This window comes from Miscanthus floridulus, chromosome 9 (assembly GCF_019320115.1).
Source record: "Miscanthus floridulus cultivar M001 chromosome 9, ASM1932011v1, whole genome shotgun sequence".
Classification (NCBI taxonomy): Eukaryota; Viridiplantae; Streptophyta; class Magnoliopsida; order Poales; family Poaceae; genus Miscanthus; species Miscanthus floridulus.
Window position 1 is genome coordinate 53889320 of NC_089588.1, and position 27035 is coordinate 53916354.

General features: G+C 40.6%; 2 pseudogenes; both read right to left on the bottom strand.

The window, feature by feature from the left end:
• Window positions 1-1584: 1584 nt before the first annotated feature.
• LOC136479917 (putative cysteine-rich receptor-like protein kinase 12) lies at window positions 1585-3429 on the bottom strand (annotated as a pseudogene).
• Window positions 3430-8048: 4619 nt separating this feature from the next.
• On the bottom strand, window positions 8049-25888 carry LOC136479919 (cysteine-rich receptor-like protein kinase 44; annotated as a pseudogene).
• Between the last annotated feature and the right edge of the window lie 1147 nt (window positions 25889-27035).

The following is a 27035-nucleotide window of genomic DNA, read 5'->3' on the forward strand; positions in this document are numbered from 1 at the left end:
TTGGATTTTTTAGATACATAGCTTTACCTTACTTAGATATACACTATGTCAAGCAATATATCTAGAAAAGTCAAAAGGTCTTATCATTTGAAATGGAGGGGATATTTTATTTGAGATCATTTAGAGGCCCAAGTATTCATTTCAATTTATCAGATTCTGAGTTTAATTTTTTTGAATTTTTCAAATGATTTCACATTGTCTATACCAAAGTTGTAGCTCATAATGTGATCCATAAATTTGTAGTTCACAACATTATTATTTGAGATAGTTTAGAAGCTCAAATATTTGTTTTAATTTAACATATTTTATTCTTTCTTAAATCTTCAACTGACTCCAGATGTTGACATTGTCTGTACCAAAGCTGTAGCCCACAATACGATCTATGAATTTAAAGTTGACAACTTTTTTATTTAATATAGATTAGATGCTCAAATATTTGTTTTAAGTTATCAGATTTTGAAATTCATTTTTTTTATTTCTTAAATTACTCTAACGTTATCTATATCTTAATGAGATATATCATTCGTAGTTGGTAACATTTTTGTTTGAGTTAGTTTGGAGCCTCAAATATTGATTTTAAGTTATCATATTTTGAGAGTTATTTTTTTATTTTTTAATGATACTAGATGAAGAAAAGATCTACACCGAACTCATAGTGCTCAATGAGAGCTAAAAGTTTTATGTTGATTTTTTATTTGAGATAATTTAGAGATCATGTAATTTTTTATTAAATATTTAGTCTTCTAAATGATCTCAAATAAAATAGTTGTCAAATACAAATAGTAGATCATGGCAACCTCTATAATTCTAATATAAAGTTTGTCTTTATTTGATTTCATATGGAAAAAATTATGAATTTATTATGATATAAGACTGACGTGTGGTTCCAGCAAGGCAAAACCACCCGAGTAGATCAAATGGTTTTTGATAGGTGAGGTGGTAGAAATATCTAGTTTTATATGTCAGTGGATGAATACACTGCTGAACATTAGATGGTTATAGAAACCTTTTCTTTAATTAATTGCTCGACTCTCTTTCTAAACAACTCCATTAATATACTATTCCCTCCACCCCAGATACACTGCAATTATAGTTCTAGGAGAGATCAATGTTGTTGGCAAATTACAGTTCCTCAGACGCCTGTAACCTCCCAATTACCTATATTTGTGTTTTTTTTTACAAAATTTAAATTCTAGAATTGTAGTTTTTTTTTGAAGGAGTACATATTTTGCAATTGATTGATAGCTAACGGCATATACTGATCATTCAACTGGTATACGTCATCAGTCTCATCGCCATCTCTATCTGGCCAGAAGGGACGTCGTCTCACAAGCCAAATGTAGCCGTTTATATAAATCTGCTCGTTTCAACTGCTGAGCGGTACTGCGGTAGCAGCAGGAACTGTTCATTTCTCATCTCCACGCGGACACTTCAAAAGAAAGCGCACAAGAGACGATCAGTTGATAAGTGTAATTTATAAAGCATTGGATGCCTGTAATATTTGTAGACCAGCACAGCCTTTTCTATTTGTCACTTTCCACTATTGCTTCCTAGAATTTTTTTTTCCTGTTCAAGTGTCAAGATCTAGCTGCTCGATGGAAAGCTGCTTCCATTAAGCTGCTTGATAATTTCCCCTATGGAAGGCCTTTCTTTTGGATTTTCGCTGACACAATTTAGCCCAACATCAATGCATCTTTTAACTTGTTGAAGGCTGCTTGCATCCAACGTCGGGTACTTTGAAGCTATCTGCGGCATTTTTGTCCAAGTTTTTTGTACCTGTAATTGCAAAGTTACATTAAAGAGCATCAATTATACCATTTAAAGTACGGGTCAATACCTCAATTTGTCACAACAACATTCTTAAAGTTAAGGATAAAAAAATCAAAATATAAGGATACCCAGACTATATATATCAGATTTAGCTGAGACTTCACCTCTGTAGTAATATTCTGGAGCCATGTACCCTCTGCGTCCCATGAAAGTCAATGTTGGAAGCAGTACATGCACTCTAATCCAGTTGATCATGAACAAACAGAGAATTATTCACTAATTTTCGTCAAGCTTACCTTGATCCCACAACATTTGAAGTGAGTGTACGTGTTTGCTCTTCGCCTAAGAGCCTTGATAAACCAAAATCCGCAATTTTGGGCATTAAATTATCATCCAACAATATATTGCCAGGTTTGAGATCCATGTGAATTATGGGTCTTTGCAATTCATGTAAGAACTGCAAACCCTGACAAATCCCCTGTATTATTGTGAAGCTGATGCTCCAGTTAAGCTCATGAGATGCACCTGTACAAATACACAAATCAGTAAATAAAAAACTAGAGAAAGTTGTATTTTTGTGTAGCACTCGTAATTTTGCATTATTACTAGCAAACTAAAATACTTTGAATGCAAATTTACTACTATAAGTTTTGGATCCATCCTCAAGATATATGGACATATTTAAGGAAATCTAATATGTAATGTGGACAAATACCTTTATAGTCTCATACTAAATTGCACTATATTTTGTGATGGGTTCAGTAAATATCTAGTTGGCACACCTTAAGTTTAAATTTAACTGATCGTTGTCACCTAAACATAAGGAGCAGAAGTATATTTTTCCCTGGTGTCTGAACAACTTGTTAAATAAACATGCCTATGACTGTTAATTCGTGTTTGATACAACATAAGCCAATATTCCACTAAAATCAGAGAGAGAATGAGATAAAGTAGAATACCGTAAAGATACTTGTCAAGGCTCCCCCTAGGCAAATACTCATAGCAGAGTATCCTTTCTTGTGTGTCTGCAAAAACATATCTTCCATGGGATTCCACCAGTTTCTTATGTATTTCATAACAATACCCCATTAGCTTAACTATATTTCTATGATTGAGATCAATCAGACTAAATACTTCATTCTTAAATTGCTTATCCAGATTGATTTGTGGAACTACCAAAAGCTTTTTTACCGCAACAACTTCTCCATTTTAAAGCATTCCCTGAGATTAATTAAAATCATTAGTACGGAACAATATTCAGATAGCTTCTCCCATATTTTTTCTCAAATTGATGGTGATGGAAATTAAAATATACCTTATAAACTACCCCAAAAGAACATTTACCAATTTCGCGTTCATTGGCAAAGTTCCCTGTGATTTCCTCTACAAAGTGTAGCTTTGGTTCCCTTGGGAATTCAGTTATCAGTTGCAGCTTCTTCTCCATGAATTTGTGTATGCTAGCTTCATGATTGATTTCTGCTTGAACATAGTCCATTTAAACAAGAGAATGCATATTTTACTCTAGAGGTTGAGAGTACAACAGCAGTGGAATTATCACTATGATTCGACAAAGCCTCTATATTAAATCCTTAATTCCTGAAATGAATAAATAGTTTTATGAACCAGTTCCTTTACCTTCGAGTTTACCAATTATTGATCCTACAGTAGGCCTTTTCTTTGGATCCGTCTCCACGCAGTTAAAACCAAGTTCAATGCATCTTTTTACTTGTAGCACTGTTGTTCTTCTAGAGATGGATACTTTGATTCTATATGCGACATTTTTGTCCAATTTTGTAGAGTCTTACCACCTGTGACCGGAAGATCCCGGGTTCAAGTCGCGGTCTTCTCGCATTGCACAGGGGAGGGTAAGGCTTGCCACTAACACCCTTTCCCAAACCCCACACAGAGCGAGAGCTCTCTGCACTGGGTATGCCCTTTTTTGTGATGAAATTGTAAAGTAAAGTAGCAAACTGAATAGTGTCAGTCCTGAATAGAGACTAAATTGTTTATACTACTATAGGATTGCTCACATTATAATTAGTAACTTAGAAGAAATGTCTTGAATATTGATGTAGCACCCGGTTTTAAGCACAAAACCAGATATGCACCATATGTGAGCCCAGGAAGTCAAATCTCACATATAGCTACAAATAAGGGTAATATCAACAGACAATGCTTAAATACATAGCGTATTATTATAGAGAATATAACCTTAGAGTATAGACAGCGGAAAGACAACTCCGATCTTCAAGCGAAGACTCTAATCCACAGGGACGACTGGCTGATTGATCACAAGACTAATTCCTCCAAACTCTAGCAATCTGGTACCCATCCGGGATTTTTCCAAATAATTGAAAAGTAAAACAAGCGTAAGTACATGTCGTACTCAATAAATATAACATAGGGTTTATAAGGCTCAAAAGGCTTATACGGGTTTAACTGCGATTAGATTTTAATGGTCACAATTTTAGCATAGGAGTAGCAACAAGTTTATCACAAGCCCATATAAATACATGATCAGGTAAACATGAATAATGAATAGCATAAAAAGTATCATTAGTGAGCATCTTTATCATTAGTGTTCATCATCTATTCTGTAAGGGTTCCAAGGCCGCTCGTGACCGTGAGCACGGCTGATATACCAGTTTTACACTCTACAGAGGTTGTACACTTTCACTGTGAGTCGTGATTTACCCTTTTACCCGAGGTAGCTAATCTCATGATCCACTTCAAAGGAAGGTCGGCAGGGTTCACTATAAAGCCTTTCAAAGGTTTGTCTAACATGTTAGGGCCATTAGATTCACTCTGCAAATAGATGTAGAGCCCGCCTTTCCGATGGCACAATGATACGTAGCCTATACACAAGGGTACAGAGGCCACACTATACCCGATTTGTCAAGCCATTCTTACTCCAATAAAGGTAACCACTAACAAGCTAAAAAAGGTCCTCATACTGAGCTAAAGCCAGAGCCATATAGCCCTTACAATTGTACTATAAGTCCCGGTTGATCACTTACAGATAAGTCCTTAGGGAGAGGAATCTGAAACATTTAGAAAGTAGCTAAATACTCCAGCCCCCTGTTTCCAAGTTGCTAAAAAGTCATATTTTAATGTTTATTGCATATACCATTAGTCAAGTTACAAGATCATGGTTTAATTGAGCACTAGCAAAGATACCCAATGCAGATCCCATAGGTGACAAGGTTTAAGTTCAATTCTAGGGAATCCCTATCAAGGTGACACATGCAACATGAATTTAATGTATTAAAGTGAATAGGAAACAAGGATGATCCCATGCTATACTTGTCTTAAACGTAGATCCTTCTTCTATTGAATTGTAACCTCCAAAGGACTTCTTCTGTATCACCCACTTCTTTTACATCACCAACGCAAAGCTCATCGACTAGACATGATCATAAAGCACCACACAAACATCCATGCAATCATACACAAAGCAAATAATAGAACTAAATCAGAATAGTACACCAACATAATAAACAGCAAGTAAAAATGTTTTAAAGATATTCTACACGTTGCTATGAACACACAGACACGAAAAGCACGCTAATCAGAACTACGGTCGTAAAGAAACAACTACAGGGTTTTATATTATCAAAGAAAAGAGAAGACTATAAGCTTGATTTATGTTAATTAGGAAAAACTATGTGAGTAGCATTAATTTAGATTAAACAAATCATATTTATACTAAAAACTGAGTTGAAGCTAATCATATTTTATTTATAAATATTTTGATATCATTTCTATCGATTCAACTTTAACTTGCAAATACAAACTGTCATGTGGGAACATCCAATCAAATTTGATATGTATGTTTAGACTAAATATATTATAATTTAGAAACAAATTTATGTTAGCAACTAGTTATATTAAAACTTAATTGCAAAAGAGCATTGCATATAATTATGTAGCTTTTATTTATAAAAACTAGTTGCATGCATATTAATCAAATTAGTATTTAAGCATATATATAAAAGTCACTTGACATGAAAAACAATGACACTAGCATGTAGATCACATCGATATGAATCTAACGCAATTGGAACGACTCGAAATGGACTTAAAACGAATATACGATTATGATATTAAGAACTGGTGGTAATTTCGTAATTACCTCGTCTTCATCCTTTGGCCTCCCATACAGCCACCACACGGCCATGGCAACAACAGTTGCGTAGGGGTGGGCTTGACTTGTTGCATGAAGAATAGGATGACCGGGCTGGGTAGCGCGGCGGCGACGGCGACGACGAGAGGAGGAGAAAATTTTGATTTACTACACGAGGGATTTCCCACACTAGCAACCCCCTTACGGTAGTTTTGGTATGCTTTGCCTAGGGGTTGGTACATATTTATTGGATAAAAACTCCCCACATCCACATCAACTAGCAATATGGTACTAATTGATGTTGCACCATCTACATTTATTAATGGGTCTAAATAATCATTAAAGCCTATTAGTAAATAAATACATGGGCCTTTATGATTTATTAGGATTATTGCACATGGGCTTTGAGCATTGGGAAAAATGAGAGATTTATTATTTTCGGAATTAATTAATTTCGTTAATAAAATAATTCTAGAAAAGTCTAGAATTATTATTTAAGCCACGAAAAATACTCCGAAAGCTCTGAAAATTTGGGGAAAATTCTCAGAGACATTATGGAACATGAGGAACCCAAATAAAGTATTTGTAGCCCATGATAAGATAATTTGGAGTATCTAAAAATTAAATTATGCTCATAGACAAGTAGGAATAAGTTCTAGAAAAAGCTAGAAAAATTCCCGAGAAGTTTGTAGAGATTGATTGATGGATGAGGAACTGAAAGGAGTGATTTGCGTTACAAAGAAAAGATTTTAAGAAGTTGCCAACGAAAACTTGAGCCAAGAAACAAAGAATTTGATTGTAGAAAAAGATAAAGGCGTGCAGGAGAAGGAAAATCGACCTACTAACGTATTTTAAAGACTTTGCTCAATCTCAACACACAAAGAAGCAACAAGCAAATATCACATCATCCAAACACCCGTTAAAATTAGAAAACTTTGAAAATTCATATTTTTTTCTATAACTAAATTTGCGCTAGCTCAAACTAAACTTGGTAAATTTTATCCAAATATTAAAATAATTCATTTTATTTAGTGTTTTCTATGCACAACCCAAAATCAGAAATTTTGGGGTGTGACAAACTACCCCACTTAACAGGAATCTCGTCCTGAGATTCGAAGAGACTAGGAAGAAATATAAAGAAGATCTTCACGCCTCCACACTTTCTTGATTCGGGATTCATGAGATGAAGAAATGAACTTGCATGATAAAGTGGATTTGGGAGTTGCACATGATAGCAAGGAAGATAAAGGTCAACCATACTTTATAGAGGATGCTACCCCACTTAACAAGAGTTTTGCTAAACTCTAAATATTCCATACGAAGATCCTCGTGTTCATGTAGTCTTTAGGGCCTTCCTTTGGATCACAAAGATAGGGATGACAAACAAGCAACACACCAAATAAGACAAGCATGCATCACAACATCAAAACTACACGTGCTTCTGTAGCAATGGCGGGCATCCTAAGGAGTGCATTATGATGAAAGGCCATCGCAAATTTGAATAAGGTGAGATCAGAAAACTTTAGTAAACCAAAGAAATAAAAATCAAGGAGATAAGAAGCAATAGCTCAAAGGAAGCTATCAAGGAGAGAAGAAAATAGGACAAGGATAAGAAAATTTAATTCAAGTAGTCAAGGAGATGAAAAAGTAGTTTTGTAGCAAATTCTAAACCTTAGAACGACCAGTTTCTAATAGGCTTGCGTCCTACAGTCAGCATTGCTCTGATACCACTTTGTAGCACCCAGTTTTAAGAATAAAACCAGATACGCACCATATGTGAGCCCAGAAAGTCAAATCTCATATATAGCTACAAATAAGGGTAATATCAACAAACAATGCTTAAATACATAGTGTATTATTATATAGAATATAACCTCAGAGTTTAGACAACAGAAAGACAACTCCGATCTTCAAGCGAAGGCACCAATCCATAGGGACAACTGACTAGTTGATCACAAGCCTAATTCCTCTAAACTCTAGCAATCTGGTACCATCTGGGATTTTTCCAAATAATTGAAAAGTAAAGCAAGCATAAGTACATGTCGTACTCAACAAATATAATATGGGGTTCATGAGGCTCAAAAGGCTTACACTGGTTTAACTCCGATTAGCTATTAATGGCCATAATTTTAGCGTAGGAGTAGCAACAAGTTTATCACAAGCCTATATAAACATATGATCAGATAAACATGAATAATGAATAGCATAAACAATAATCAATAGTGAGCATCTTTATCATTAGTATCATTAGTGTTCATCATCTATTTCGTAAGGGTTCTAAGGCCGCTCATGACCATGAGCATGGCTGATATACCAGTTTCACATTCTGCAGAGGTTGTATACTTTCACTTTGAGTCGTGATTTACCCTTTCGTCCGAGGTAGCTAATCTCTTGACCCACTTCCAAGAAAGGTCGACAGGGTTCGCTATGAAGACTTTCAAAGGTTCGTCTAACAAGTTAGGGCCATTAGATTCACTCAGCAAACAGATGTAGAGCCTCCTTCCCTATGGCACAATGACGCGCAACCTATATACATGGGGACAGAGGCCGCACTATACCCGATTTGTCAAGCTATTCTTACGCTAATAAAGGTAACCACTAACAAGCTAGAAAATATCATCATACTGAGCTAAAGCTAGAGCCATATAGCCCTCACAGCTATACTGTAAGTTCCGGATGATCACTTATAGATAAGTCCTTAGGGATAGGAATCTGAAGCTTTTAGAAAGTAGCTAAATACTCTAGCCCCCTGTTTCCATATTGCTAAAAAGTCATATTTTAATGTTTATTGCATATACCATTAGTCAAGTTACAAGATCATGGTTTAATTGAGCACTAGTAAAGCTACCCAATGTAGATCCCATAGGTGACAAGGTTTAAGTTCAATTCTAGGGAATCCCTATCAAGGTGACACATGCAACATGAATTTAATGTATTAAAGTGAATAGGAAACAAGGATGATCCCATGCTATACTTGCCTTAAACGTAGATCCTTTTTCTATTGAATTGTAACCTCCAAAGGACTTCTTCTGGATCACCCACTTCTTTTATATCACCAATGCAAAGCCCACCGACTAGACATGATCATAAAGCACCACACAAACATCCATGCAATCATACATAAAGCAAACAATAGAACTAAACCAGAATAGTACACCAAACATAAAACAACAAGTAAAAAGGTCTTAAAGATATTTTACACGTCGCTACGAACATACAGACATGAAAAGCACGTTAATCGGAACTACAGTTGTATAGAAACAACTACAGGGTTTTAGATTATAAAAGAAAAGAGAAGACTATAAGCTTGAATTATGTTAATTAGGAAAAACTTTGTGAGTAGCATTAATTTAAATTAAACAAATCATATTTATACTTAAAAACTAAGTTGAAGCTAATCATATTTTATTTATAAATATTTTGATATCATTTATGCCAATTCAACTTTAACTTGCAAATATAAACTGACATGTGAGAACATCTAATCAAATTTGATATTTGTGTTTAGACTAAACATATTATAATTTAGAAACATATTTATGTTAGCAACTAGTCATATTAAAACTTATTTACAAAAGAGCATTGCATATAATTATGTAGCTTTTATTTACAAAAACTAGTTGCATGCATATTAATCAAATTAGTATTTAAGCATATATATAAAAGTCACTTGACATGAAAAACGACGACACTAGCATGTAGATCACATCGATACGAATCTAACGCAATTGGAATAACTCGAAATGGACTTAAAACGAATATACGACGACGATATTACGAACTAGTGGTAATTTTGTAATTACCTCGTCTTCATCCTTTGGCCTCCCGTACAGCCACCACACGGCCATGGCAACAACAGCTGCGTAGGGGTGGGCTCGACTTGTTGCACGAAGAAGAGGATGACCGGGCTGGGCAGCGCGGCGGCGATGGCGAGAGAAGGAGGAGAAAAATCGGATTTACTACATGAGGGATTTTCCAAACTAGAGACTCCCCTTACGATAGTTTTAGTGTGATTTGTCCAAGGGGTTGGTACATATTTATTGGGAGAAAAACTCTCTATATCCACATCAACTAGCAATATGGTACTAATTGATGTTGCACCCTCCACATTTACTAATGAGCCTAAATAATCATTAAAGCCCATTAGTGAATAAATGCATGGGCCTTTAGGATTTATTAGGATTATTGCACATGGGCTTTGAGTGTTGAAAAAAAATAAGAGATTTATTATTTTCGGAATTAATTAATTCATAGATAAAATAATTCTAGAAAAGTCTAGAATTATTATTTAAGCCGTGAAAAATACTCCGAAAGCTCTGAAAATTTGGGGAAAATTCCCAGAGATATTATGGAACATGAGGAACCAAAATAAAGTATTTGCAGCCCATGATAAGATATTTTGGAGTATGTAAAAATTAAATTATGGTCATAGACAAGTAGAAACAAGTTCTAGAAAAAGTTGATAAATTCTCGAGAAGTTTATAGAGATTGATTGACGGATGAGGAACTGAAAGGAGTGATTTGCATTATAAAGAAAAGATTTTAGGAAGTTCCCAACGAAAATTTGAGCCGAGAATCAAAGAATTTGATTGTAGAAAAAGATAAAGGCGTGCAGGAGAAGGAAAATCGACCTACTAACGTATTTTAAAGACTTTACTCACTCTCAACACACAAAGAAGCAACAAGCAAATATCATATGATCCAAACGCCGTCAAAATTAGAAAACTTTGAAAATTCATATTTTTCCTATAACTAAATTTGCGCTAGCTCAAACTAAACTTGGTAAATTTTATCCAAATATTAAAATAATTCATTTTATTTAGTGTTTTATATGCACAACCCAAAATCGGAAATTTTGGGGTGTGATAATTGAGGTCCCTCTTCAGTCCTGTCACTATTTCTAGAATAAGAACACCCAAACTGAATATGTCCGACTTTACTGATATTTCTCCTCTGTAATGGTATTCCGGGCAATGTATCCTCTGGGTCACATTAGCATCAAATTATATTCTATCACACAAAAAATACTAATGCAACTTTAAAGAATGGAAAGATACAGAAACTAGTAAGTTCTTACATCCATCCCACAACATTTTGGGTGAGAATTCTGGTTTGTTCTTCACCAAACAACCTTGAAAGTCCAAAATCTGTAATTTTCGGTACCATGTCGTCACCCAACATTATGTTGCTAGGTTTAAGGTTCAAGTGAACTATGGCTTCACTTCGCTCCTCATGCAGAAAATGTAACCCATTGCATATCCCCAAGATTATTTTGAAGCGCATGGGCCAATCAGGTTCTGAAGATTGATCTGAAGAACAACAAAAGGAAGAAGGAATTGAATTACTTCATAGAAAAGAGCTTCTCAATGATATCTTTGCATCTTCTGTGTCACCGAGATGGCAAAATGTTTTATGTGACCTACATCATTCCTGGGTATATATAAAATATCCTTCATCATGTTTATTTTCTATCATAGACCACGTCCACGTAGGATTCTGTATTTAGGCATTAAAAAATGAAAATAAGGAAACAATTATGCAACCAGATGGATTACTATACCGTAAATGTATTTGTCAAGGCTTCCGTTAGACAAATATTCATAGCAGAGGAATTTTTCTAGAACATCTGAGAGAAAATGTCTGCCATTTCTCTCCACCAATTTCTTTTCTACATGGTAACAAAAACCAAGTAACCTGACTATATTTCTGTGCTCTAGAATCTGGAGATTGCCTGCCCCATTCTGAAACCGTCTATCATGAACTCTATCGATGTTTGACCACCGATAGCCTGCCACGGGAATCCCCGGGGCAGTATGTTTGGGCTTCAGCGTATGCAGAACTCGATGGTTAACGCAAGCGACAATCAATTTATCCTAGTTTGGACCCTCGATCGATGATCGAGTAATAGCCCTACGTCCAGTCGGCGTTAGCCTTTGCGTTGGATTGATTGTAAAGTGTTGTGTCGTACAATTGTTCTCTTGAACTCTCGATCCAAGGAGCCCTGCCCTCCTTTATATAGTCAGGAGGCCAGAGTCCTAGTCGGTTTACAATGAGAGTTCCTAGTAGGATTATAGAGTAATACTGCTACTAAGATTACAGGGGAAGAATCCTAATTAGACTAGGTCTTCTCCCTTCCTTGCGGGGTATCCCGTGGGTCCCGCACCGACAAGCCCCCGAGCACTTCATGGTTGAGTTCTAGAAGCCTCGTCTTGTTCCTTCAAGTCTCGTTGAGCAGGAACAAGCGTCGTCCGAGTGCTTTCTTGAGCGAAACCGTGTAGCGCTTCGTAAGATCTTTGCGTGGTGTGTACCTTTTTAAAGAAAAAAGTAATCCCATTTGGATGTAGCCCCCGAGCCTCTTGCTGTTTGGCACAAGGAGCTTGAGGGTCTTTTCTTGAAATCATCCTAATTCTTCGTCGAAAGGCTCCCGAGCATATACCCGGGTTCTTTGTCGAAAAGAGCTCGGATATAGTTATGTCCGATTTCTTTTTGTCGTGTGGTCTTGATGAAGTCTTTGGAGTGATGTGCATTTTTTGAGGGAAAAGTGCACTCACTGAGTGTAGCCCCCGAGCCTCTTGCTATTTGGAACAAAAAGTTGGAGGGTCTTGAATCTTATGTTGTTTGAAAAACTATTGTCTTGAAGTAGTTGTCTTGGTGATTTGCGCTTTTTGAAGGAAAAAGTGCACTCACTGAGTGTAGCCCTCGAGCCTCTTGCTATTTGGAACAAAAAGTTAGAGGGTCTTGAATCCTTGTTTGAAAAGAACTGAGAACTTCTTCTGTTGCAGCCCCCGAGCATTTATCCGGGTTGTTTTATTCAGGAAGAACTCGGATGCAGGGTCTTGGCATATTCTCTGGTAGTCTGCTGTTGTCAGATGTAGTCGTATGGTGGTGGTTGAGTGTGAATGCTGTTTGTTCATGAGTTGTATAGTGTTGGTATATCCTTTCGAATATGCTTGTCCTTGAGTACAGTTCCTTCATGCCTGAGTCCGTTTTCATTGAATTCTGTCTTTTCACTGTGTCCTTTGTTAGGCTTGTTTTGTTTGTGCTCCTGGTCCACGTGCACCGCTCCTTCGATCTATAAATACCCTCCTAGAGTGCTGTTTTGATTCATTGGGCATTTTGTTGCTTGTTCTGAAGTCTCTATAGTCATGAATATGGTAGTTTGTAAAGTAGAGCAGCCCCCGGGCGTATTTTGCAATTCTTGTATGTCTTGCCGTAGCTGGAGGGAGTCTTGTGATAGGGATTAGAGGTAGGCTAATCCCATAGCAGCAATGTACCAGGATGTACGTGGCGGTAGTTGGAGGAATTCTTATGATGTGGGCTTCGTTCCTTCATCTAGCAGTTCTGGGTTGATCCTCGTCGCCTATCCTGAGACTATCCGGTGCAGATCAACACCATATCTAGCATCACATTGGTCTTGGGTAGACAGATGCCTGCCGGCCTTCTCTGCTCCATGTTGTCCTGCCGTGCTGCTGATTTCTACCTTGGATGCACTGCGTCCGTCCTTTGAAGAAAACAATGTAGCCAAGGGCGGTTTGTCCTTCCGAGTAGCAATTTGGGACACGTAGTCGTTCCAGAGCCTAGCCGTGTTTGGGTTCCTCTTTGCTACTTTGCTTTTTGTGGTACCGAGTTCATTGGGTCTTGTAAGATGTGTAATCTTCTATTTTTGAAACCAGTTATAAAAGGGAAAGGATCTTGTCTTCTGAGTTGCAATTCCTTATTTTCCTGTTGTCCTGGTTGTTGATGAGATTTATGAGTTCTTTCTGTAAGGACCGGATTGTTGCGCTCCTTGTGAGATAACCCTTCTTTGCTTCATTGATGATGAGTTCTTTTTGTGGTGATATGATAATTCTACCATGGTGTTTGATGGATAAGTCTGAAATCTACCCGTTGAACTGTACCGTTGTGTGGATTTGAGCTGTCCGTTATTTTAGCTGTGTCGGTAAATGAACTGTTGCGCCCTCATGCTGTGTTAAAATGGGCCTAGCGGGCCATGTTTTTACCGGTGTAAAATCTATTTAAAGGTCTTTCTCCTCCTTTTCTTTGGTACCCTGCCTTTGCCTTGAAAACCCTAGGCTTTGCACCTCCGTCGTCGCCATTGTTGCCACCATCTTAGCGCCGCCGTCCAAGCCTTCTCTTCCCCTATTGCCTTTTTGCCTCCGTTAATACATGGGTAGGAAGAAGGCCATGAGCAAGTCCTAGGCAACCTTCATGGATGAGGAGTCATCTCTTTCCGTGATCGAGAACCAAGAGTTCGTGGCCATGAGGGCTGCCTAGAAGGCTTGGCCGGCTCCGACAACAACTGAAGACCAGCTTCGTGAGCTTGCTGGCGATGGTCTGATCCGGAGCAAGGGCATTGCTGAATGGAGAGTTCCAGGTGAGCATCGAGTCCCTACTCCAGGTCCTAGTGAGATTATTCTTTTTGTCTCTTTTATCCGTGCTAGACTTTGCCTTCCTACTTCCGCCTTCCTTCATCAATTTCTTGGTTATTTTAGGGTTAGTCTGAACCATCTAACTCCCAATGACGTCCTCCATCTCTCTATTTTTGTACATCTCTGTGAAGCTTTCCTTGGAATTCCTCCTTCTCTTTCTCTCTTCCGTCACTTCTTTCGTCTGAAGCCTCAACCCCGTCGTGAAGACACTAATGTTCTTGGCGGCTGCGGGATTCAGTTTCGCTAGGGTCTTAAAAGCAAGTTCTTTGACTATGACCTGGTTGATTCTGTGAGGGATTGGCGTGCTGACTGGTTCTATGCCACCAATTTGATTCCTTCTCTCGCTGTACATTCTAGATCTGGTCCCTCGGTTAATGACTGGTGGGAAAATAACTCTCTGACATCGGATGAGCTCCAGGCTATCCAGCCATTCCTTGAGCGGATAAGCACTCTAAAGCAACAAGGATTGACCAGTTTTGGAATCGTCTCGAGTTTTCTTCGTCGTCGTGTTCAGCCTCTGAAGGAGCGAGAGGACTTTGGCTTCGAGTACTCTGGGGCTGAGGATCCTTCACGCATGGTCCCTGCCCTTGTGGTGACCGATGAAGAAGTACTCGAGCATCTTCAGAAGATGCTGAAAGGAGCAAGCGTTGTCCTGCTTACCATCTCCAAGTTCTATGCAAAGAACCTGCCTCCAGCTATAAGTTGTTTTCTCTTTGTGTGGGTACTTTTTGTATTTCATTTTCTCTTTGTGTGGGTACTTTTTATATTTCTTTTTGTTGTATCTATTTTCACTTAATCTTCCTTGTCTTGTTGTCTTATTTTTTTCATAGGAATTGGGGCGTAACTTCGTTGACCCGATTCCCCTTCACGACCTCCGTGCCATTGTGGGGTCTAGGAGTAGTCTTGCTGGGGCTTCTTTAACCAGTAAGTCGCAAATTGCCGTAATGCTTCCTGGTGTTTCTTCCGCAAACCTTGATGTATATGTAGAGTACATTCCTCGTTCAGTTCCTCGAGCTGCTCGTAGCATTGTCATGAGGGGGCGAGGGGCTGGTTCTTTTTCTGGTGTGCCCACTGCCAAGAAAGCTCGCTAGTCGAGTACTTGTCCAAGTACTCAAGTTATAGCTAGCATGCTCTTAGGTGAGCACATTAATATGCCCTGTCCTTCTATTGCTTGTTTTCGTCTTTAACCGAGTACTTTTGTCCTTTTTCAGCTGGTGCTATGGTGGCCTTGGTCGAGACCAGGGAAGAAAAAGATGATGATGTACCCCTTATCATGTGGCGGTGAGTTGTTTTCTTATTTTCCTATTGTTGAGTCCTTCCTTTTTGTTTTGACTTTGGTCTTGATCTCTTTGTAGTAAGCGGTCGTTGGGTACAAATTCTTCTGGGGCACCGGCACTGAGTTTCTCTGAGGTTCTGGCACCGAGTTCTTCTGTAACTCTGGTACTAAGTTCTTCCGGGGCTCCGGTACCGGCTACGCTGCTCCTGCCGCTGAGTGGCGGGGACGTCTTTGCTGCCATAGTTCCCCCTATGAGGTCTTCTTTTGGTCTTATGAGGAAGAAGATAGCTGAGTAAGTGATTCCTTGTTATGCTTCTTTTTTTGCTTCTCTCTCTGTTCTTCCCTCGCTCATATTCTTTATCGTCGATTTTTCTTGTGATTTTGTAGACCCTTGCCTTCCCTTAACCCTCCGCCTACTTCTTCTCAGTCCTCTGACCCACCTTTGTGCACTGAGTCTGTGGACTTGGGATGTTCGGTCGGCGAGGTAGCTGTGAGGGAAGCCGGGTCCCCTGCCGCTGCTGATCCTATTGTTCCGGAGGTGACCGTGGCCACGGGTATTTCTGGAGAGGTAGCCGGGGCTTCCCAGGATACAGCCCTGGTTCTGCCTTCTTTGCCTTTGCCAGCTTCTCCCTCTGCTCTCCTTAGAACCAGTAGTCAGCGCTTGGACGATGAAGTGTTGCTGCAGTTCGACGCCACCCATCGTCTATTAGAATTGACTACTACCTGGGGGGCCCTTTCGACTTCCTTTGGTGAAAAGCTTCAGGTGAGTTTTGTTGGAGTTCTTTCTTTGGATGTTCGATCTTCGTTTTCTTCTTATGCCTTCTCTCTCTCTCTTTGTTCAGTCTTTCTCTCGAGATCATACCGGCTTCTTTTTCTCATCCGAAAACGACAAGAAGTTGTCTTCTGAGGTAGGCGCCCTGAAGGCCGAGCTTGACCTCCTCCTGGCCGAGTTGGAGACTGAGCGTCAGACGCATCAAAAGGAGGAGAAAACTCTTCGTGCCTGGGTGGTAGAGGTAGATAAGCAGAAGGATGCTATGAAGAATGAGTGCAAAGGTATTGCGGGTTCTGTTTGTTTCCTTTTGTATCCTGGCTTCCCTTTCTATTGACTTTTCGTTTTGTACTCTGATTTTCTTTTCCGCTGACTTGTTTCTGTTGCCTGGTCTAGCTCTCCGAGTTGAAAAGCAGAAGCTCTCGGAGGGTATCGAGGAGATGAAGATGCTCGCTCGAACTAGCCACAATAAGGCTGAGGAGGTAATTGCTCAAGCTGAAGAAGAACTCACGCTTGCTAGATTGATTAGGCACGGAGCTGACAAAGATCTTATGCAGGCCCAAAAGACCATCGAGGACTTGACTGGCAAGTTGGCAACGGCTACTGAAAACTAGAAAGCTTTGTGGAAGTCTTTTCGGTCAGTAGCCGACCTTCTTCGGACTTCAACAGATGATGGTCATTCTTGGGCTCAATTCATTCCCCAAGTGCTAACCCATTTCCAGGAGTTCATGAAGCGTTGTGCCCATCTTTGCACCAGGAATGTCCTTGCCTAGGTCCGGGTTCTTTCTCTAGACTTTCCTTTGTCCAAGGTTGCTGACGAAGCTGAGAGCCAAGAGTACCTCGATGCTGTTGAGAGGTTAGAGCCTGAGGTCGATGACTTAGCCAGGAAGATTGTAGATAATCTCAATATTGATGTTTCTACTCCTGATGACAATGCTTGAATGTAATCGACCCCTGCACTCTGGCTTTTGTAACAGAATACTTATACTCTTTCTTGAATGAAGATCCTCTATCTTTGTTGATGTCTTCTTTGTCTGGATGTCCAATCCTTGCTTACTCTTTAAATGTGTTGTCCAATTGATCAGAATTTTCTCTGGGTAGCTATCTATTTTGATTCTCATCTGCGTTGTATAAACCACTCGCTGTATGTAGATCGTTGTATTTGACAAATTTTCTTGATTTGCTGAGTACTTGTCTAGCTTTTGTCTGTGCCATGTGAAACAACTCGGTGTATGTAGATTGATGTCTTGCCAGACTTCCTTGACTTGTTGAGTGCTTGTCTGGCTTTCGTCTATGACTTGTAAACAACTCAGTATAGCCCGTTGTGTCGACAAACTTTGTGTTCTTGTTAGTATTAAAAAAGACTTAGGATATATCTAGCTTCTTCTTCTTGGCTTAGCTCATAGTGTGGTCAGCATCTGGTCCTATCTCTAGTTGCAAAAGTATCCTCGGACCGGCAAGCCCCCAAGCGCTTCATGGTAGAGTTCTGGAAGCCTTGTCTTATTTCCTTCAAGTCTCGTTGAGCAGGAACAAGCGTTGTTCAAGTGCTTTCTTGAGCAAAACCATGTAGCGTTTCTTGGGATCTTCTGAGTGTAGCCCCTAAGCCTCTTGCTATTTGGAACAAGGAGCTGGAGGGTCTTGTCTTGAAATTGCTCTGATTTAAGTTCAGGATTATTCTCAGTCATTTTTCTTTTTGGTTTGGGTGTTAGCTTATTAGTTACCCTCATCGGCGGGCTCAAGCATGTTTTCAGCTATTTTGCTCTCGGCTAGTATGCTCAGGCGACTTTTTAGCCATTTTGCTTTTTGTTCGGGTGTTAGCTTATTAGCTACCCTCATCGGCGGGCTCAAGCATGTTTTTAGCTTTTTTGCTCTTGGTCGGTATGTTCAGGCATCTTTTCAGCCATTTTGCTTTTTGTTCGGGTGTTAGCTTATTAGCTACCCTCATCGGCAGGCTCAAGCATGTTTTCAGCTATTTTGCTCTCGGCCGGTATGCTTAGGCGTCTTTTCAGCCATTTTGCTTTTTATTTCGGGTGTTAGCTTATTAGCTACCCTCATCAGCGGGCTCAAGCATGTTTTCAGCTATTTTGCTCTCGGCCGGTATGCTCAGGCATCTTTTCAGCCATTTTGCTTTTAGTTTCGGGTGTTAGCTTATTAGCTACCCTCATCGGCGAGCTCAAGCGTCTTTTCAGCTATTTTGCTCTCAACCGGTTTGCTCAGGCATGTTTCAGCCATTTTGCTTAGTGAAGACAACTTCGGAGAAAATCATAACAAGACATATTTTGTGGAAAGACCATCTTTATTGACCGTGAATCGTTGATAAGCCATAATAGTACATATGTTGTTGATGAGCGCTATCTTTGTTGATCATTATCGTTGATCTCTTGTGTCTTGTATACATATTTTCCCTTGAGTTGTTTTCATGCGTAGAATCTTCATAGCTGACTTGATGTGCCACGTATTGTTGACTTCTTTTCTGTCTTCAGTTATTAGCTTGTATGTGCCTAGTCCGGTGACTTTTGTGACGATAAAAGGACCTTCCCATGGACTGAGTAGTTTATGGCGTTCGTCGGTTTTTTGTATTCTTCTTAGTACTAGGTCTCCGACTTGTAATGATCGAGACTGGGTATTCTTGTTGTAGTGGTGTCTTAGTCCTTGGAGGTATCTTGCTGATTGAAGGGTAGCATTTACTCTGATTTCTTCTATACTGTTGAGTTCTAATCTTCGGGTGTGTTCTGCTTCTCCTTTGTCATATTGTTCTATCCTTGGTGACGTCCAGATCAAGTCTGCGGGTAGTACCGCTTCTGATCCGTACACCAGGAAGAAAGGTGAGTATCCGGTAGCTCTGCTTATTTGAGTCTATAGCCCCCATACAACCTTGGGTAATTCTTCAATCCATTTTGATCCATAGTCTATTAGTTCTTCATACAATCTTGGTTTTAATCCAGCTAGTATGAGTCTGTTTGCCCTTTCGACCTATCCGTTGGCCTCTGGATGTGCGACTAATGCGCAATCTATTCTGAAACCGCAGTCTTGTGCCCAACTTTGGAATTCTGTGGCTGTGAAGGGAGAACCTAAATCTATGATGATTCGATTGGGCATGCCGAAGCGGTGCACAATGTCTTGGATGAACTCGACTGCTTTGGCTGCGCTGTATTTTGTGAGTGGTTTGAATTCGATCCACTTGGTGAACTTGTCAATTGCTATGAAGATATATTCGAAGCCGCCTTTTGCTTTCTTGAGGGGTCCTACTTCATCCAGCCCCCAGCAGGAGAAAGGCCAAGCAGGTGGGATGCAGATGAGGTTGTGAGCTGGCACATGAGCCTGTCTTGCGAACATTTGACAACCTTTGCATCTTCGGACGAGTTCTTCTGCGTCTTTCAAAGCGGTTGGCCAGTAGTAACCGGTGTGGAATGCTTTTCCGACTAGTGTTCTTGAAGCGGCGTGATTTCCACAGCAGCCTGAGTGTATTTTGTCTAGGATCTCTTTGCCCTCTTCAAATGAGACGTATTTTAGGAGTACTCCTGATGATGCGGCTCTTTTATAGAGCTTGTCTCCTACTAGGACGTAGTTCTTGCTTCTACGAACAACTCGGGTAGCTTCTTCTTTTTCTACTGGCAACTTGTTTTCTTTGATGTAATCAATAAAAACCTAGGTCCATGAAGTGGTGATTACCAAGATCTGGTTGTCTTTGGCTGAGATTTCAGGGGTTATCTCACCGGGTTGTTTGATAGAGAGAGCTGATAACTCCTCTATGAATACACCGGGTGGGACCTTTGCCCTGTCTGATCCGAGCTTGGCGAGGATGTCTGCCGCAATATTAGAATCGCACAGGAAGTGTAGAATTTCTAATCCTTGAAATTTTTTTTTGAGCTTTCGTATTTCAGCACAGTAAGCACCCATGTTTTCTTTGGTGCAGTCCCAATCTTTGTTGACTTGATAGATTATTAGTGCTGAATCTTCGTAAACGAGTAAATGTTTGATTCCGCGGATAATTGCCACTCGTAGCCCGTGAATGAGGGCTTCGTATTCTGCCTGATTGCTTGTAGCTTGCCATAATATCTGAAGGACGTACTTGAGTTGCTTTCCGTCTAGAGAAATTAGGAGGACACCTACATTGGCTCCGCCTAGCTTGAGTGATCCATCAAAGTATATCTTCCAATGATCAAGGATGGTACTTGACATAGGTTATTGAATTTCTATCCATTCGACAACAAAATCAGGCAGGGCTTAAGATTTAATTGCCTTCCGTGGGGTGAAATCGATATTGAGAGCGCCAAGTTCAACTGCCCACTTAGATATGCGCCCTGTTGCATCTCTGTTGTGTAGGATGTCTCTGATTGGGAAATCTGTCACCACGGTAATCTTGTGGCTTTTAAAATAGTGGTGAAGCTTACATGAAGTGATCAGGAGGGCGTAGAGTAGTTTTTGCACATGCGGGTACCGGATTTTTGATTCTGACAGTACTTCGCTGATGTAGTATACGGGGCGTTGTACTTTATATATATGCCCTTCTTCTTCTCTTTCCACGACGATCGTTGTGCTGATCATAGTAGAAGTTGCCGCAATGTACAGCATCATGTCTTCATATTTCTTTGGAGGTGTGAGAACGGGTGAGGATGTGAGATATGCCTTGAGTTTCTTGAAAGCTTCGTCAGCTTCTTCTGTCCACTCGAACTTGTCTGTATTCTTTAGCAATTTAAAGAAAGGTAACTCTTTTTCGCCCAGTCTTGATATGAAATGGTTTAGTGCTGCCATGCAGCCTGTTAGCTTCTGCACATCTTTGACACTTCGAGGAGGGCCCATCTCTATTATGGCTCGAATTTGCTTGGCGCTTGCTTTGATTCCACGATGACTGACCAGGAATCCGAGTAGTTGTCCCGAAGGAACTCCGAATACACATTTATTTGGATTCAATTTCCACCTCCATCTTTTTAGGTTTTTGAAGGTTTGCTTTAGGTCTTCAATTAGTGCATCTAGGTTCTTTGTCTTTACCACTACGTCATCCACGTATGCTTCTACATTTTCACCAATCTGATCACCAAGGCATGTTTGAATAGCTCTTTGATAGGTGGCTCCAGCATTCTTGAATCCAAACGACATGGTTTTGTAGCAGTAGGCACCGAACGGAGTGATGAAAGATGTCTTGCTCTGGTCTTGTTCTTTTAATGCAATCTGGTGATATCCTGAATAGCAATCAAGAAAAGATAATAGGGCGGATCCTGCCGTTGAGTCAACTATCTGATCAATGCACGGTAGGCCAAATGGATCTTTCGGGCAGTGTTTGTTGAGATCTGTGTAGTCGACGCACATGCGCCAGTCATATGTATTCTTTTTCTGTACTAGAACTGGGTTTGCTAGCCAATCTGGATGAAGGATTTCTCTGATGAACATGGCTGCTAGTAGCTTCGTGATTTCTTTTTTAATTACTGCCTTCTTGTTGGGTGAGAATCATCGTAGTCGTTGCTTCACAGGCTTGGAGCCTTCATTGATATCAATTCTATGCTTAGCCAACTCTCTTGGGACCCCTGGTATGTCGGCCGGCTTCCAAGTGAAGATATCTTTGTTGTCCTGAAGAAAGTTGGTGAGCGCGAGTTCCTATTTTGCCGACAGGTGGGCGCTGATGGTTGCCGTTTTTGAGGGATCATCGGTGCCCAGATCGATTTGCTTGACGTCGGCTTCTTTTGGTGGTGCTAGGATGCTAGGTTTTTTAGCCAGTATCTCTAGCTCTTCTGGGCTCATTTCTGCTGCAATAGTGGTTATTTCTTTTCTTCCATCGTTTGCCTGTGCTTTTGCTACAATTTGGATTGCCTGAACATCACAGTCAAATGCGTGCTTTAAATCACTCCGAAGAGAAAGAACATCGTTAGGCCCAGGCATCTTAAGCAACAGGTATGGATAATGCGGTATTGCCATGAATTTTGCTAGTGCTGGGCGCCCGAGGATTGTGTGATACGATGAATCAAAGTCCACGACTTCAAACTTGATGAACTCTGTGCGGTAGTTCGAGGGAGTCCCAAAAGTAATCGGTAGAGTGATTTGTCCAAGTGGCATTGCTGCCTTGCCGGGTACTATGCCATAAAAAGGTGTGCTTGTTGGTGTGATCATCCCGACGAGTTGTAGTCCCATCTTCCTTAGAGTTTCTAAAAAAATGATGTTGAGTCTGGCTCCTTCGTCGATTAGTACTTTCGTGACAGTCATATCGGCAATGGTTGGATCTAGAACCAGTGGGTAATGACATGTGTTTCCTACGCTGGTCCATTGGTCTTCTCTTGAAAATTGGATTGGATACTCTGACCAATTGAGATATCTTGGTGTAGCAGGTTCTGCTGCCATGATGGTTCGTAACGCTAGTTTTTCATGATGTTTGCTTCTGGAATCTGGAACCCCGACAAAAATTACTGCCACTGTCCCTCTGGATTTTTGGAATCCCATGTCTTCATGGTCGTCTCCTTCTTTTTTCTGATTGTCTTCTTTATTGTTCCCCTTACTATCTTTTCTAGTGTATCTTTCGTTGAAGGTGTAGCAATTTCCGATGGTGTGCTTTCCATTGGGGTGCAAGGGGCAACATATGTTCTCAATGTCGTCATATCTTCTGGGCTTGGTAAATTTCTTTGATTTGTCAGCCATCGCTACTGTGTTGTCTGGACCACGCTTTCTCTCCTGATGTCTATTGTTTCGAGGATTTTGTCTGTCCGGGTTGTCTCTGTTGTTTTTATCCGAGAATCTTTCTCGTGTCTTCTCCTCTGCAGTAATCATCTTTTCCACTGTTCGTCTAAATTCTTCGTTGTTTCTTGGATTTTCTTTGCAGAAGTCTTGAAATTGCCACCTAACCATGATTTCGTGAGAGAAAGCTTCGATTACTTCTCGTTGTGTGATGTCATGTACTTGAGCTCGTAGTTCGCCAAATCGTCAATAGTAATTTCTGAGACTTTCACCTCCTTTCTGCTTGAGTCCTTTTAACTCTGTGTGGGTGATTGGGTGTGTAATAATACCCGCGAAATTTTCACAGAAAGCTCTTTACAAGTCCTCCCAATTTTCGATTGATCCTGGATTCAATTTGTCAAACCATTGAAGTGGCATGGTTTCTAGGGCCATGGGAAAGAACAAGGTTTTGATGTCATCGTCTCCTCCGGCCAATTTAATCGATTGCGAGTAAATCCTGAGCCATTGCTTTGGCTCGGTCTTGCCATCATACTTGGAGTGGTTGGACGGCTTGAACTTGTGAGGTAACCGTATTGAAGTAAGTCTGTTCTCAAAATAGGGGAATCTATCGTGCGTTCTGGCTTCTATGTATTCTGATTCAGTGCCCCCTTCTTGCCAACTGTTGTCTTAGTGAGAGTAGTTTTGCGTGGCAGTCCGAGTAGGTGCTTTGCTTCTGGCCTTTCTTGGTTGTTCGACTCAGTCGTTTTGACTATGATTTCTTCTACTTACTCTGTTGTGACTTCCACTTGGTCCAAGTCTCTCGAAGGTGGACTTCCTTTGATTTTGATCTTCCTATTCATGAGATGTTGCCGTTCCGTCGTGCGTCCTAAGGACTGTTGATCGGAGGAAGTCCCAGAGCTGTTTTTGTTTTTCATTGGGATATGAAGTCGCCCTGAGTTCTTCTAGTGCTTCTCGAATCTTATCATAAGGTGTATTCACTGCTTGTCCTTCTTCGACCTCTCGCTCTGATTTTCTTCTACTATACTCGGCTAGGTCTGACTCATATTTGATCCAAGTGTCCTTTCGATGTTTAGTACGACGTTGACGTCCTTGTTTCAATTTGTTCTTTCTCTCTCTGGCTTGCCTCTGACTCTCAGTCTCACCATCGTGCCCCTAGATAAATAGTGATATGTTGGATTCAGATTCATCTAAAGACCTGACGTCGGGTGCCTCTAGGGGGACCAATGGTGATCGAGGATGGTGAATCATGAATACTTCTCTAGTGTGAGTTGTTCTGTCATCGTCTTTGGTTTTCGTACTGTCAGAGTTGTTGATAACTTCAGTAGAAGCTTCAAGGTCACAGATCGAGTCTCCTTCTTGGTAGGGTAGAGCTGTTGTTGTCGACTAGTTGAGTGCCACTATCCTCAGGAATGGAACCTGGCCAGTGGATGATGTAGTCTTGAGAGGTTATAGTTAAGACGAGACCTTTCTAGGCTCCTTTCAGTGGCATTCTAAGCACGAGATAGGTGGATCCTTCGGGCCATGTCTGATAAGATGTTGTCATGTTGTGGAGTCCGAACGGAAGAGGACCTGACTTCTTTGAAGTACTCCGAGTGTACTCCGAGTAGTATTCTTGATAGGTTGACGTCGTGTTCCGGAGCTTTGTCGAAAAAGAACTCGGTTTTCTGAAAGAACTTGGATAAGACTCTGTCTCGAAAGCGGAACTTGAGTTTGAATCGGATGCGTGAAGTCACGAGATCCGAGTTGGATTGGTCATCACGAGCTGCGTGAATCTTCTGGCAAGTTGATCTGTCGTTGTCGCCAAAATGAGAAAGTCCTGATGATGATCTGAATCTTCGAGGAGAAGGCCTTGGAGCTTGCCATCGTCGCCTGCCTTGTAGATCCACGAACCGAAGATGAAGGTTGATCCCTTTGAGAAGATCATGTTGTCGAGGTCCATCGAGCTCTCGGGTGCAAAGTCACCGAAAGCCCCTACCTGGCGCGCCAGCTGTCGATGTTTGACCACCGATAGCCTGCCACGGGGGTCCCCGGGGCAGTATGTTCGGGCTTCAGCGTATGCAGAACTCGATGGTTAATGCAAGAGATAGTCGATTTATCCTAGTTCGGACCCTCGATCGATGATCGAGTAATAGCCCTACGTCCAGTCGGTGTTAGCCTTTGCATTGGATTGATTGTAAAGTGTTGTGTCGTACAATTGTTCTCTTGAACTCCTGATCCAAGGAGCCCTGACCTCCTTTATATAGTCAGGAGGCCAGAATCCTAGTCGGTTTACAATGAGAGTTCCTAGTAGGATTACAGAGTAATACTGCTACTAAGATTACAGGGGAAGAATCCTAATTAGACTAGATCTTCTCCCTTCCTTGCGGGGTATCCAATGGGTCCCGCACCGACAAACTGCTAATGTTCGCACAACCTTCTTCACAGCAACCAGTTGTCCACTCTGAAGTATGCCCTGTTTTGGTTCCATGTTAGTATATGGTTTCAACTTTTTTTACTAGTTATAGGGAGTGTTCGGCTGGTTGGTTGAATAAGCCAAAATACTGTTCCAGCTGGGTTGTTGTGAGAGAAAAATATTGTTCTGGCTGAAAGACACTGTGCCCGCGTGAGTGGGCTGGCCAGCCCCAGCCGCGGCAACCAGCCAGCCGAACGCGCGCATAGTTAACTTCAAAAAATGAAAACATGAGAGAGAAATTATACCTTATAAACCACTCCAAACGCACCATGTCCAACCTCTCGTTCTCACTTGAGAAATCTTTTGTGATTTTCTTTAAAAATTCTAGCTTTGGTTCCCTTGGAAATGCACTTGGTATTTGGGAGTTGTCCTTTAAGCTACTTTGTATGCTGGAATCTCCCTTCATTCCCCAACTATACAAAATAACCTTCATATGAGACAATAATTCATGCGGGGGGTGTACACACTACGGGATACTGATTAATTACCGAGTGTGATAAACACTCGGCAAATATGGATAAACACTCGGTAAATTTTGTACCGAGTGCCACACTCGGTAAACATGACTCGGTAAACAACGACTCGGTAAAGTTAGTTTACCGAGTGTCAACTAACGGGGCACTCGGAGAATAAAATTTACCGAGTGCTACGCCGGCACTCGGTAAACAACTACGACGTGACGGTCGTCAGTCCCCAAGCTTGCCATTAACGGCGTCGTTTACCGAGTGTTAGACATAGCACTCGGTAAACAGATAACCATTTTCATGATTAAAACAATTCCGCAAATATTTTTTTCCTAATATAGTTTACCGAGTGTTCCACTCGGTAAAAAATGGCACATATATCCGAGTGGGGTCGTGGCACTCGGTAAAAAATGGCACATATATCCGAGTGGGGTCGTGGCACTCGGTAAAAAATGGCACACTCGGCAAAATTAACAGAATCAGAACCAATTTGGTTCTGTTCTCTGTTTTACCGAGTGTAACACTCGGTAAACATCACCATTACCGAGTGTTACACTCGGTAAAACTTGTCCACAGTATTTTTTTTTGTTTGTTTCAGTGCATATCCAGCCACAATTAACAACAATTATAACAGAATATCACAGTTACCAACAGATAGACAATATATATCACATATATGTCCACAAATGTCACATCCACTCATTATAACCAACATATAGCTACAACAAATGTCACAAGCACAATGCAAAGTCCACAAACACCATCAACATGTCCAAAGTCCACAAAGTTCAACCCACTTCTAAGTTCAACATACAAACAAGTGAAAAATGGTCCTGTCACATGGTCGGAGCCCTACCGAGAAACGGAGACAAGTCCAAGTCTTGATCGTTGTTCGATCCAGCTGTAGAAGGTCCCTGGAATGAGGGAGCAAAAGAAAATAAACATATTTGTCAATTAATCATAAGGTAGTATGCCAAATTCAAATATTCCTTCGAAAGACCAGTTAACAGTGACATCAATATATAGGCATATAATAGATAACACATATCAAGTTAGTTGCTGTTTAGTTCTCCTCTATGTGCAAGATAT